Source organism: Polyodon spathula, chromosome 11 (assembly GCF_017654505.1).
Source record: "Polyodon spathula isolate WHYD16114869_AA chromosome 11, ASM1765450v1, whole genome shotgun sequence".
NCBI classification, from domain to species: Eukaryota; Metazoa; Chordata; class Actinopteri; order Acipenseriformes; family Polyodontidae; genus Polyodon; species Polyodon spathula.
The window spans coordinates 17,998,040-18,012,887 of record NC_054544.1 but is presented as its reverse complement, the minus strand read 5'-3'; the positions used below and the strand labels follow the sequence as shown (position 1 = coordinate 18,012,887).

The 14,848-nt window shown below is 37.2% G+C and overlaps 1 protein-coding gene across 1 annotated transcript in view; it reads left to right on the top strand.

Moving 5' to 3' along the window:
• Window positions 1–14,848, top strand: part of LOC121323321 (protein FAM117B-like) — a 75,022-nt gene that overhangs the window by 2,031 nt on the left and 58,143 nt on the right. The gene's annotated exons all lie outside the window — the stretch shown is intronic.

Below are 14,848 nucleotides of genomic sequence, written 5' to 3'. Positions count from 1 at the left end.
GTTTCATAATTTCTGAAGACTTGGAAGCCAAATGTACTTTTTTTTTTTTTCCACATCAGTGCCCGGAGGAGCAACCTGCTGGGCCTGGATCTTTCTGAACTGTAAACTCTGAATTGGAGTTGGCTGATTTACAGGGTTACAAGATCTCTCTCTCTCTCTGTCTCTGTTTCTGTCTCATTTTCTGTCTCTGTCTCTCGATTCAATTGCGATTTGTTCATTTTAAATTTTTTTTAGCTTATTTACAGTTGATTATACAGGATTGTTTTCTGAGTTGCAACATCTGGTGCAATCAGAAGTGCAACTCAGCAGGGAGGTCACAAATACTGAGCAGAACTAAAATAAACTACTAACATTCTTTGATAAACAAGCAACATAGAAAAATAATTCTAGTTTAAACTTTGGTGAGTTTTACTAGAGTCACACATAGAAACAATGTTGCTGTAACTTATTTTTTATTTTTTGTATTGTGGCCTAATTTCGTTTAGCATTGGTAGACAGGTCACGGTGGCATGTGGGATCATCCATTTAGTCAAGGTCAGTTAAATGGCAACTTGCAAAAACCAGTTTCCATGCAGGTATTTGAAAAGTTTGAAATAAAGAGCTGTAAAACCTGTCTGCATGGATCATGTGTGCTGTCCCCAGGCAATTTCTGTGGCAGGTGAAAGAAAAACATGGGGAAACTATGCTGCAGTAATCAGATTAGCACCATGTAACTTGATATGGAATCCCAACCTTGCTGAATCAGCAATTATGGCTCTAAGCAATTGAAAAATAAGTCAAATTGATTGTCATTGAATTTATTATTATTATTTTTTTATTTTTTAAGTGTGTGTGTGTGTGTGTGTGTGCGTGTGTCTATATATATATATATATAGATAGATATAGATATATTATATTGTATATATAGATAGATAGATAGATATATTTCTAAATTATGTAGACTAGCTGATCAATAGTCATCAATACCTGTTGATATAAAATTAAAAGCCCATTTGAGGATCAAAACAATTATAAAATGTGTCTTTTATGTATGCAACCTTACAGCACATGATTTTCTAAGTTTTCTTGTATGGATGTACGGAACATGAGAATCCTATTACTTGTGGGGAGTTTGTAAATCTGTATCTAGTCCTTCAAAAGAGTGGGGGAACAGACCACGTACAGTTGAACAATGTTCCAAAAAAGCCCTGAAAACCTACTCCGCTGGCTTTTATAGATGCAATGCAAAGTCATTTACGAGCACACAGTGGTGTGATTTGCCATTAGACAAACAGGCACATAGCCCTCTACTTTCTTATTTGCAATAGATAGTTATAATTGGTCAGGGTATAGTCTTTGGGATAGGGTCGCTGCTTTGCTTAATTCTTAACAGATCTAAAGCAGAACAAAACTGATCAAACCATGGGATTGAAAAGTATTTTCAAAAGCATTTTGTCAACAGTCTGGGGTTATGGTTGTTGCTTACCAGACTATTCCTGGACTCTGCTGTAACCTGTGTCAGTGAGACACCAGAAACGCAGTACAGAAATCTGAGTTCTGTATAAATATTCATTCCAGTTAAGTATTACTCCCATTGAGGTCAGTCTGGAGGTGCAGACTAGCATGGCATAGTGTGTTACACTTCACATTTTTTCTCCTTAGTGGCTTACTTGAAAGAGTAGGGAAATAGTACACAATACACTTTTCTAACAAAAACAGTTGAAAAACTGGCCAGTGAAATTTGTAAACAGTTGCCATTTGAACAAATCTCATAAATGGCTCATGCTTAAGCCCAGTTTACAGTAAACCGTGTTTCCAAACCTGGCTTCTACATTTTGTCTGGTTATTATTAGGAGATCTGTTCCTGAAGTAAATACAAGTATTTATTTATTTATTTATCTATTTTAAACATGCTTCAACAAACCTGTTCCTTGTGAAATGTGAATATGGTTATGAGACCAAACTGTGAATCATAGCGTCATAATTGTATACCTTTTTAAAAAAAAAAAAAAAAAAAAAAAAAAATTGAGTTCTGCACTGTAAAGATGCACCCATTTAATGAGTGGCAGCTGAAATGCAGTCATTTTAGTAATACCAGTGCTGCTGCACTGTCATGGTAAAGTTTTTAAAATTGCCGTAGTTCGCTTAAGACACTAAGGTCAGGTTGTGCAGAGTAAAGTTTCACTGTGCAAGTTGAATCTGCATCTGTTGGTGTTTCCATAAATAAAAATTAAGTCTCAAGATTTGCTGAATTGCTTAAATTAGGGTCATTCAGTGCTAATCAGTTTTAAGTGATCAGTTATACATTTCCATGATAACCACTTCAGGCTTTGCTAATTAATCCATAAATAGGAATCTGGTCTGTCTTGCAAGACTGCAGTCAGGAGGGTTAGGAAACCCTTGATTTACTGTACATAAGGCTTGCATTGCGAAGCAGTTTAAACCATGTCTTTTTTTTTTTATATACACTATGATATTTCATTAACCACAGTGTAAATGTAACATAGATCCAAATCTATGCCAAAATAGCAGCATTCAAAGTTTGGGGTTTTAATAGATTAGACACCTTTTATCGATTTTTAAAAATATCTAACACAGTTACTCGCTTTTTAATCACATGTACTGTATTAATTTTCTTTAGTCAGCTAGGATTAAATTGTGGTGTCTAAGCAGTAAATGTATATCTGCCAATAAATCTTCATTATATACACCAATTACCCTATTTTGGATACATTGGTATGCACACATATCTTGGGGACCGCAATATTGTATATGTGGGCAATGAGGGATACATTATAAATAATGGTGATGACTGATTGCAAGCTGGAAACGAGATGAGGTCACAAAGACTACAGTTTCCACTGTTGGAATGCCATTAATCCTCTTGCACTGCTTGAAACCCTTAGCTTTACTGCAAAAAAGAAGCATTTTTTTACATTTTTTTTTTTTTTTTTCAGATTTCAATCCCAGCCAACAACATTTTGTGTCAAGCAATTTGGCCAATGGTATTATTTTGTGCTTGCAACATTGTATACTGTACCATTTAATATAAAAATGTAGAAGTCTGAGGTTTCTGCACAGTACCTCCTGGCTTTTTAGTAGATATATTTTATTGTAAATGGTGTAGCACACTATGCAGTGTTGCAGACGGAAATATGTTGAGGATGCACAATGATCCAGTCGAGTGACTGGATTTGTCTGCATATGCACAAAAGGAAAATATTACTGGTAGTTTTTATAAAGGTGAACTCAACAAAGTAGGCAACATAATTTTTTTTTTTTATATATATAACGTACCGCCAGTCAGCACATTTATTGAAATACTGCCTTTGATCCTATCTTTCAGCAGTACAGACTAATCCCTTTTTCAGGTTAGCTTAAATGTGTCCTAAATGTCTTGCACACTTTATAATTTTTGGGTGGCGGACAAAAAAACTAATTTCAACAGTGGCTTGATACTGACAAAACCATTGCATAAAGGTTAACTGTAATATAAAATATTTTCGTGTAATTAATTTTAATGCAGTTTGGTAGAAAAAAAAAAGAAATCCGCTTTACTGGATGTTTGACTGTCTTCTCTATTTTCTTTGTGAGTAATCTACAGTTGATATATATACAGAACAGCAAAAAATTGTATTTTGTAAGCTTACTTTGAAAAATACTGATGTCAGTTTTAGATTAAATGCTGTTTTATGTCTGCAGTTCTGCATCCTCCCTTGAAGTGCTGCACTGTTTTCCAGAGTTGCTTGTTTGGTTACATTTTTCCTGATCTTGTAATAGTACTACTAACTGAAATGGTCTGTTTAATAAGTTCTCTGCTTTGCATAACCTGCAGGGACAGAAACTCCAATAAGTATTTATATTTGCTAGAAGGCTGCCGTTGCTCTTCATTCGTAACCCTGAAACACAAAAACCCCCTCATACTTACTAAAGGGGTCAGCTACTCTTCTTAAGCCAGCTACCTTCCTGATTTACGTGGCTGAAATCTGGAATGCTGGGATGCCCACTCATGACCTGTTGCTACAGGGGTCTGTGTTCTCCAGTGGCCTGAGACGGGGCTTGGATTAGAACAGACTCTTCTTGAAGGCCTACACAATGTTTTGTGGTGGGAGCATTCAGAATTGTTGTAGACTTTTATTGTTTCTGTGTCAGTTTGGTTTTGATTAAATATTTTGTTTTCCTTAAACTGGTGTCACACCACACATTGCTCTTTTAAAATGCTTGAAGTGTACATGTTGCATTCAGATTTATTCTCTTTTGTATAAAACAATGGTTGGGTTGTAGGGAAATATACGAATAAAGCATTACAAGAGCCAATCAAATCACTGTAACATCCACCTTAACTCGAAATGTACTTTTTATATATATATATATATATATATATATATATATATATATATATATATATATATATATATATATATATATACAGTGCCTATAGAAAGTCTACACCTCCTTGAACTTTTTTGTTGTGTCAGTGCCACAGAGTTTCATGCATTTAAATGAGGATTTTTTTTCCACTCATCTACACACCATACTCCACACTGTTAAGGGGAAAAAAGTTTTTATTGAGAAACAAATTATATATTAAAAATACAAAACTGAAAGATCATAATTGGATAAGCCTCCAGCCCTTTGGCAGCAATTACAGCTGTGAGTCTGTTGGGATAGGTCTCTACCAACTTTACACACCTAGATTTGGCAATATTTGACCATTCTTCTTTACAAAACTGTTCAAGCTCTGTCAAGTTCCTTGGGGAGTGGTGATGGACAGGAATCTTCAAGTTATGCCACAAATTTTCAAATGGGTTTAGGTTGGGGCTCTGACTGGGCCACTCAAGGACATTTTACCTTTTTGTTCCTTAGCAACTCCAGTGTAGCTTTGGCTGTGTGCTTTGGGTCGTCATGCTGAAAGGTACACTTCCGTCTCAGTTTCAGCTTTCTTGCAGAGGGCAGCAGGTTTTCCTCAAGGACTTCTCTGTACTTTGCTCCATTCATTTTCCCTTCTGTCCTTTTCCCTTTTACCCTGCTGATGAGGAACCTCCCCATAACATGTTGCTGCCACCACCGTGCTTCACAGTAGGGATGGTGTTCTTTGGGTGTTGAGTTTGCGCCAATCATAACGCTTTGCATTTAGGCCAGAAAGTTTTTAGTTTTGTCAGACCTCAAAACTTTTTTTGCCACATGGCTACAGAATTTCCTGAGTGTGTTGTGTTTTTCTTTTTTTTTGCATACTTCAAACGGGATTCAAGGTGGGCTTTCTTAAGTAATGGCTACCCTACCATACAGGCCAGATTTGTGGAGTGCTTGGAATATTGTTGTCACATGCATAGTTTAACCAGTCTTGGCCATAAAAGCCTGTAGCTCTTGCAAAGTTGCCTCTTGGTAGACTCTCTGATCAGTCTCCTTCTTGCTCGGTCATCTAGTTTGGAGGGACGGCCTGATCTAGGCAGTGTCTTGATGGTGCCGTACACCTTCCACTTTTTTAATAATCGTCTTGCCTATGCTCCAAGGGATATTGATGGCCTTTTGATATTTTTTTATACCCATCCCTTGATCTGTGCCTTTCAACAACTTTGTCCCAGAGTTCTTTTGAAAGCGGTTTGGTGCTCATGGTTGAGTCTTTGCTAGTCCAGCAGAAGGAACCTACAGGAACTACTGAATTTATCCTGAAATCATGTGAATCACTACAGTTTAACACAGGTGGAGGCCACCTAACTTGGTGTGTGATTTTGAAGGCGATTGGTTACACCTGAGCTAATTTAGGATTGCTATTACAAGGGGGATGGACACTTATCCAACCAAGCTATTTCAGTTTTTATTTTTTCTACAAATTTCTAGAATATTTTTATCACTTGAAGTTGTGGGGTAGGATGTGTAGATAAATGGGGAAAAAAACAAAACAAAACAATTTTAATACATTTTAATTCCAGGCTATAAGGCAACAAAAGGTGAACATTTTGAAAGGGGGTGTATCTATATGTGTGTGTGTGTGTGTATATATATATATATATATATATATATATATATATATATATATATATATATATATATATATATAATATATATATATATATATATATATATATATATATATATATATATATATATATATATATATATACATATAATATAAAATTAGTGCCTATAGGAAGTATTCAACCCCCCTGGAGGTTTTCACAGTTTTTGTTGTGTTACAACCTGAAATCTTGATGCATTTAAATGGGATTTTTTCCCCCTTTGATTTACACACATTAAGTTAAATGGAGTCCATCTGTGTGCAATAAAAGTGGTTCACATGATTTCAAATTAAATACACCTGTCTCTGTAAGGTCCTGCAGTTGGGTAGTACATTCAAAGCAAAGATACTAATGAAGACCAAGGAGCTTTCATGACAACTCCAGGATAAAGTTGTTGAAAGGTACAGATCAGGGGAGGGGTATAACAAGATTTCAGAGGCATTGAATATCCCTTGGAGCACAGTCAAATCGATCATTAAGAAGTGGAAGGTATACGGCACCACCCAGAATCTGAGCAGGCCGTCCTCCCAAACTGAGCAGCCGGGTAAGAAGGGCGTTGGTCAGAGAAGCCACCAAGAGGCCAATGACAACTCTGAAAGACCTACAGCGTTCCATGGCTGAGATGGGAGAAACTGTCCATGTGTCAACAATAGCACTCCACAAATGTGGCCTGTATGGAAAAATGGCAAGAAGGAAGTCATTTCTGAAAAAAGCCCTGTAAAATCCTGCTTGGAATTTGCAAAAAAGCATGTGGGAGAAATATGTGGCAAAAGATTTTGTGGTCCGATGAAACAAAAATTTAACTGTTTGGCCTAAATACAAAGCGTTTATGTCTGGTGCAAGCCCAACACTGCACATCACCCAGGTAACACCATCCGTACTGTGAAGCATGGTGTTCGTAGCATCATGCTATGGGGGGTAAAATGGATGGAGCTAAATACAGGCAAATCCTTGAGGAAAACCTGCTTCAGTCTGCACAAAACCTAAGACTGGGACAGAGATTCACCTTTCAGCAGGACAATGACCCCAGGCACACAGACAAAGCGACACTGGAGTGGCTTAACAAGAAAATAAATGTCCTAGAGTGACCTAGTCAAAGCCCGGACTTGAATCCGATTGATAATCTGTGGCAAGACTTGAAGAGTGCTGTCCACCAACGATCCCCATCCAATTTGACCTTGAACAGTTTTACCGTGAAGAATGGACGAATATTGCACGATCCAGATGTGCAAACCTGGTAGAGACTTACTCCAAAAGACTCACAGTTGTAATTGCTTCCAGAGGTGGTTCTACCAAGTGTTGACTCAGGAGGGTGAATACTTATCTAACCAAGACATTTCAGTTTTTTTTTTTTTCATTAACTGTTGTTTCACAATACAAATTCTCTTGCCTCTTCAAAGTGTTGAGTAGGTTGTGTAAATCAAAGAAAAAAAAAGTCCCATTTAAATGCATCAAGATTTCAGGTTATAACACAACAAACTGTGAAAACGTCCAAGGGGGGTGAATACTTCCTATAGGCAATTTCAAACCTGGCAAGACGGTATAACCATACACACTCTGTCAATGATAGGCCACAAACCAGGAGACCAAGAGTCACAACACCTGCCCAAGATCGACAGATCATTTTGCAGCATCTTCGTAATGTCAATTGTTAATCCTCACAATAAAGTCACTGCACCAAATTGCGACTCCATAGCCGTTACAATGTATACTGTCGTTACAGTATCGCTATGGTGCTTAAATCATTTTGTAAACATGAAGGCACTAGACTATACGAAATGCTTGTCTACTTGATGTGGTTTCTTATAAGTTTTTGAAGTTTATGAATGGGTTAAATATTTTGGCCTGCTTTTGGCAGGCTCTGCACAGACTACTTCCATATTGTTCCTGTGTCTACAGTATTGGGCTAACAGTACACTAATGCTCTGTTATGGACAATTATTCAACCTTCAAGTTTAGGATGGAGAACTATGTCAATACATCCCACAATGGACATCACATGACCATGTCTTTGTGCTAAATTTCCAGATGTTTTAAGGCTGTGCCAGAACTTTATATATATATAGTTTTGTTTTTGTTTCGAGGGTACTAAAAAACTATGAACTGCTAGTGTAAACGTGCAGTATGAACCTACTTTACAGTATAGTGTGTCCTGTACAAGTACAGTTTAACCATTAAGGAATGGTCACAAATTCCACCAAAAACATTGAAAACTTCTCGCACACTGTTAATGGATAAACTTTCTCTGAACCTTTGATTTCAACATTGTGTCCGCTGTGTCATTATAGCCTTAATGAACCGGACCCTTAAAAATTTCATCAATTACTGCTAAAAATGACGGATGTATGTTTGTGTTGCATTCATCACAGTGAAAGCCATTTAGAAACAGTGTTCGAATAATCCCTGAATTGGATCATGGTTCAGTCAGTGTGCAATTGTATTGAAATTGAGGAATTGAAGCCCCTGAAGATGGCTTTGATTCTTAGAAAAATAAGAACAATATGCTCCCAATTGCCCTGAGACCTCGCTTAAAGCAAGACATTGTCAGAGTTGAGGAAGTATTGAAGTTATGACTGTCTAAAATGAATTGCCGGTAATTGGGGGGAGGGGGGTTTAGAAACCAATGTTCCATAAAGAGATGTGTGTAACAGTGCAGCTGTAGCCACAGATAACACAAACAGGTGTATCTAGGAGTCTGAATTCAATAAGTGTTTAAGAGCTTTTCCCTCAGACTGCTTTTGGCTTGGTACAATGAAACTATCTTTCAATTTCAATCAGTGTATCTGCAGGGGAATGCCCCTGCCTACTACTACACATGTTAAGGGGAACTTAACAGCTGTGTCTACTGAACTGGAGGGAATCCCCCTTGAACTGAAATCGATTGAATATTTAAGGTGGAAATACTTACTACTGTACCAGCGCAACTGAAGTACAAACGCTACATATTAACTGAAATAATGCTGTTATGAAGTAGACATTAGGTAACCTGTGAAAAGTATGGTAAGTGCTGTAATTTTAAGTGATTCATTCTGGTGTACAGTAGCTCACACAATGTATAGTTCACAAAGTAAATTAAATATTATAAACAACATTAATGACTAATCCTAAAGTACATTTTTCTTTCTCCAGGATATATTATTCCTGAATTGCTATATAAGTTAAACAGGTGTATCTCATGAACATGCTTTAAGGTGGCCCTCTTTAACAGTAATTGTTGATTTAAAAAAAAAAAAAAAAAGAAAAGCTTGGGGAAGACTGGTCAGCTGATTAAATGTGCATGGTGCATGCGAGTTTATTTTAGTGTTTAATCTGTAAAAAAAAAAAGTAAGGGTAAGGGGCTATGAGGATTTAAATCCTGATGCTAAACAATGTCTGCATCCATATACATTCAAATCAGTTGAATACACCTTATTAAGCGGCAGAACTAGGCAATGTGTTCTACAGTGTATACATTGTATAGAGCTTACACATGCACAGCATCATAGTGCAGTGTCAGCAGCAGACATGTGATCAAACTGATGAACTAGCATCATAGATCTGTCTGCTTTGGTTTGATATGGCATCCAAACACTCAATGATGGTACAGTATTAGTACTAAAATAAGCTTCAAATGTTTCAGTAGTTTTGAGTCTTTCTTGTATCCCAAGGTTTGGCGGTCCAAATCTAAAGTGTGAACATCTCTAATGGTGTCTATATGGTTAGTGATGCAAATGTTAAAACAAATTGGTCAGATGCCGGTTTAAAGGAAATAACTCTGTACTGAATAATGAAATGGCTAATTAAGTACATAGCTAAATAAGATAGCTTTTGTCTCTTGGGTGGGACGGGAAGTTTGCATTAGATCATGCAATTGTGTTTATTTTGGTGACCGATCGCTGAAATGTTATGTAATCCCGTGGAGAGGGACACACTGGTTCATTCTTGGAAGAACAAAACCAGACAGTGGGAAAAGGGAATTTAAAGATGGCGCAGCTGTCAGATGCTGTTGTGCTCTGCTACATATCTGACAGTTTACAGTATTGGCTTACTGTACTGTATGAATGTGTGTTTTTTTTTTTTTTAAAGTTGGAGTGCAATTTATCTCGTCGTTGGTACTGTACCAAGTTGTCAAAATAAATGGCGCTACATCTGCTAAAGTCACATTGTGAGTGTGACCTTCAGTTCCTATAAGCAGTTTATTTTTTAATTAGAAACCTACATTATGAACTTTTATCTACTACACCAGGAGTCTCCAGCCTTGGTTCTGGTGGAGAGCGCCTATCCTGCAGGTTTTATAGGTGTCTTTACATCTGTGGCTAAAGATCTGGAGCACTTGTTAATCTTGACTAATTAAGCCAATAATTGGTGCAATTAAGTGACTGAGAACTCGGTTGAAACGAACCAGCAGACCCAGTAGCTCTCCAGGACTGGGGTTGGAGACCCCTATACCACACCAATCGGGAAACTCCTTTCCAGGGCACTGCCGCGTGGCAGATGACTATGGGTACTGTACATGGAAAAAACTTTCTTTAAAAAAGAAAATGGAAGGAAAGCCAAACATTGGAAAATTTGGATACGTGTGTAAAATGTAAAATTGAAATAACGGTCAAGGCACTGTTTACTGGTTTCTAATCACAATAAAACCCTGATTATCACACATTGCCTTGGTAGTTCTCTGGATGGAAGAACCCTTTCTTGTGACTCAGGATCTTACTGTACCTTCCCAACACAGTCAGCTACCACATGGTAGTGCACACTGATCAGGGTTCTGTTGCGTAATTATTGTAGCAATAAGTAGCTTTAGACTCATTAATGAACAAAAGCACTTCAGTTATATAGGATATATGTTTTTATTTTTGTCTAGTGACATTTTGGTTGACCTATGAATCGATCAGCTTTTGCTGATTCTTACAGTTCCATTTACTGTTTTTTTTAAGGCTGTTCTGCTTCAGTAACATGGTTTCTTGCTTGCTTGACAGGGTTAAATATTTCTTCTGGTCTGTTCAGAGGTTCTCATTACCCTCTGAGTATTCTGCTCTCTTTTGAAACCACTCCTTCAGGAGCCAGATAGTTTTGCATGCTGTAAGAAGGTACTATGTGTGCAATAAACCATAGCCTTATGCATTGTTTCTTAATTGCTTCTATAAAACGGAAGCTGTTTTATGCTAGCTTGTCTGATGCGGGTAACTGTTACGTGGTAGTGTAGCATACACACATGTCTAAAAACCAGGGCACAGAGCCCTTTCAGTTTGTCAAGAGTGCAGAAACTAGAGCATAAAAAAATAAAATAGTTTAGTTTTTTGGGTTTTTTTGTGTTGGTGTAATAGGATTACAGCAGATTACACTGATACAGGAAGTAGTTCCTGCTTATTCTGGACCTAGTTCTGAAAGGAAGAACAATATTGTTTCTATCTGGTCCTTTAGCAGTATCTACAGCAGAGGTATAATAATGTTTTAATTGTAAACACTGCAGAGTTCTTTAACTGTATAAAACTAGAAAGAATCTGCTAACAGTAATTTAACTGCGCAATCCTGTAACTAACCAAACGATTTAATTATGCAGCTGTTAACCTTATACAGCAGTTTAATAACAAAAACTGATAGTATACAATTATTTAATGCCAAAAACCATCAGTTATCTTTTTCAATATTTTAAAAGCTATAAAAGCAGCTTAACTGAAATTCTATCCTAAAGTATGTTTTGTAAATCTGACAACACCCTTCCATTTGACCTGTGACCTCAGATTGCCATCATGACCTGTTGGAATCAGGTTTACAATATTATTTTCCTTGATCAGACTGGACTCCCCTGTTTACTCTTACCAGTCTCAACCCCCTCCCAAAGACTTGATATGAAAAGTTTAGAGGGAAGATTAAAATAGAAAGGTTACAGCAAATTAATTTAAACAGATAATTATTATTATTATTGACTAATAAGTACATTTGATGAATAACAAATGGGTCTGGCTAATCTTCAATAGTCATCTGTAATTTAATGCATTGGCTCCATTCAGACTAGGGGGAGCAAACAAGAAATGCTTTGTTCCTGTGTTACCCTATTGACTTCTTAGTGCTGGTTGTCATGGTCAATACTTAGTAGTGGCCTGTGCAATTCATATTGAAGTGGTGTGGATTAACCCTGCCTCTGACCCCTTTTTAATATCTTCAGTCTCATCTTTCCATATCTGGCACACTGAGCGGGACTGATTTGCGGTGCTCTCGTTTTTGTCCTTCTGTTTGGTCTGTATTGGGGACCATCGCCTCAGAGACTTCTCTTGTTTGGCTTAAGGCACAAAGCCTTAATGCGAAAGCAATGGGTCATTACCTTGGTCAAAAGGTGGATGCTGAATACATTACTTCCTTAAGATATTATTGTCAGCACAAAACCATTTGTTCCTAAAAGTAAGGGCAGATCTTTCCTTTGTCAAGTAAAAAGGCTATTTTCTTTTTAACTAAGAGATAAAAGGCAAGCAAGAAACTGTACATAGAGTAAGCTGACCAGTGAGATGGGGGTTTAAAAAATAAAACTGCTACAAGGTACACTGACTGCATCGTCTGTTTTTGTGGATAATTCAGTGAAAAGTCTTTGCGCTGCCTGCTGTTGGTGAATATGATATCGGGCCAAGGCCAGTTATGACAGTTAGGAAAGGGAAATGGGTGTAGCAAGCGGTCTGCTGTTGGCACTACTGTGTACACTAAAGAACACATTTGTTTAAATCTTTTTATATAGTTAGGGGCGCACCAGTTTTATTGTATTCTTGTATGTTGTAATAACAGGATTGAAAAAATAAATAAAACTTGGATTTCTGTTTGGGTGCTTTTGTGTGATTTGCAAAACAGCTTTTGCCTGGGCGATTTGAATCACATTTGAGAACCGTTTTTGACCTTTTTGAGGGTGAACTCATTGAGTGTCATTATTTTTTACTCTGTGTGTGTGTGTTTTAAATTGGTTATGAGTGACATACCACATTAATAAACTGGAGCTGAAATTGAAAGTACATGACCTTTCAAGAAGAGTCTGCCTTGGCATGTTGCACACAGTCAGTGTCTCCATATGCCATAATGTACAAAGCTTGATATCTTCTAGGTTTTGGGAGAATGTCTTGCAGTGCATTACCCCTCACTCGTCTCTTCTAATACACCAGGCAACCCCTCCCCCCCTGCAAATGGAAGGATTGTAAAGCAGTTTAAAGTGGCTCTGTCAGATACAGTGTAGAGTCGCAAGGTTATCTGTAGTATGATTTAAGTCTGTTAAAAGATACCGTTGTGTGATCAGATCACCTTCAGTGTCTCACTGGGCAATCCAGGTCCCTATTGCCTCCTTCTCCTTCCAGGGGTCTGCGCTATCAAGACTTGAGTTATGCAGTACTTTGTATAGGCTACATTGTCAGACGTGCACTGTGTGATTCTTTGGCTGCATAAGCAGCCATCAAACCATTCTGATTTCAGTACTCTGCTGTGAGAAGTATAAAATATCTGTTTTGCCAATGGAGCAATGCAGTACATGATAAGGATTTGATATGTCTTGTTTTGTGAATTAAATAAAATATTTCACACACGTTAATAATTCTGAATAAAAACATTTATCTTAATGCTTTCAGAGAAATCAGCAGGGATAGTGATCCACAGTATATTTTCTAGATTGGACCCATAAGTTAATACCTTTTTAGACTGTTCATTTTGTAACATCAGTAATCCATGCAGTTCATACCCACAGAGCACTTTCTATCGGCCCTTTATCAAAGTGCAAGCTTTTTGATCCACTCCAATGCATGTCATTTATTTTTACATGCGCTATAGAGTTAAATGGGGTTGATGCTGAATGTACACTACTTGCATATATGGAATTATTTGGAAGACTAACTTGACTTAATATATATATTTATTATTATTATTATTATTATTATTATTATTATTATTATTATTAATAATAATAATCCCATCCAGGCAAGTTAAAAAGAAGACTGGAGTCAAATTTAAAACTGACACTTTGGGGCATCACTGCAGTCCAATTCCCTAACTTAGTAATTATAGCCTGTCATTCAGTTTTAATACACAAACCAACATATGAAAAAACATGTTGGAAGTGGGAGCAGATGAAAGTGCCACGAGAATGTCAAGTTGTATTCAGATTGTGTGATGTGGAAAGGATTGTACCCTCTAGAGATGCAGGGAACTTGACAGCCAACTGGTATAGTCCCAGGCTGTCTGTGTGTGTGTGTGTGTGTGTGTGTGAGGGGGAAAGGAGGTTACCAGACCATCTACCTCAAAGTAGGTCAAGACAATCCGAGTGCATTTAAAAGACAGTCCTGCTAAAGCAGATCATTGCTAATCAGGCCCTTTTTTAAAGTAGTGGGATGGACTACAAGGTACAACAGACATGCTACAAATTAGTAGTATGACAAGGTAAGATCATAGAAAGAGAAATGTGTAACATTCCAGTATAGCTGTACGCACTCATGCTGTACAAGATCTTAAATTTATGCAAGAGAATTGCACATCCATGATACACACAGAGTTTAATAAATTGTAAAAATGTCTGTGCATATAAGTGTACCCTCTATTATTCCATGCAGTACATGCTTGTACCATGGAGATTGTAATAGAATAACGATCCGCCTTGCATTTTTAATATATGAATAGCCAGTTTATAGCCATACACCTGTTTTTCCATTGACCTCTTCAGTGAACCAAAAAACAAGCTATTGAAGACTAGACTAGAAAAACCTACAAACTAGGAGAATTTAAGAGCATGAGCTTTAAAAAAAATATATATATTTAAACAATCTGCTTGGTAATGAGATGATCACAGTGCCTTAAGTTCGATGACCATAGCTGCCTCCTTAATCGTGCTGATATGTAAGCATATA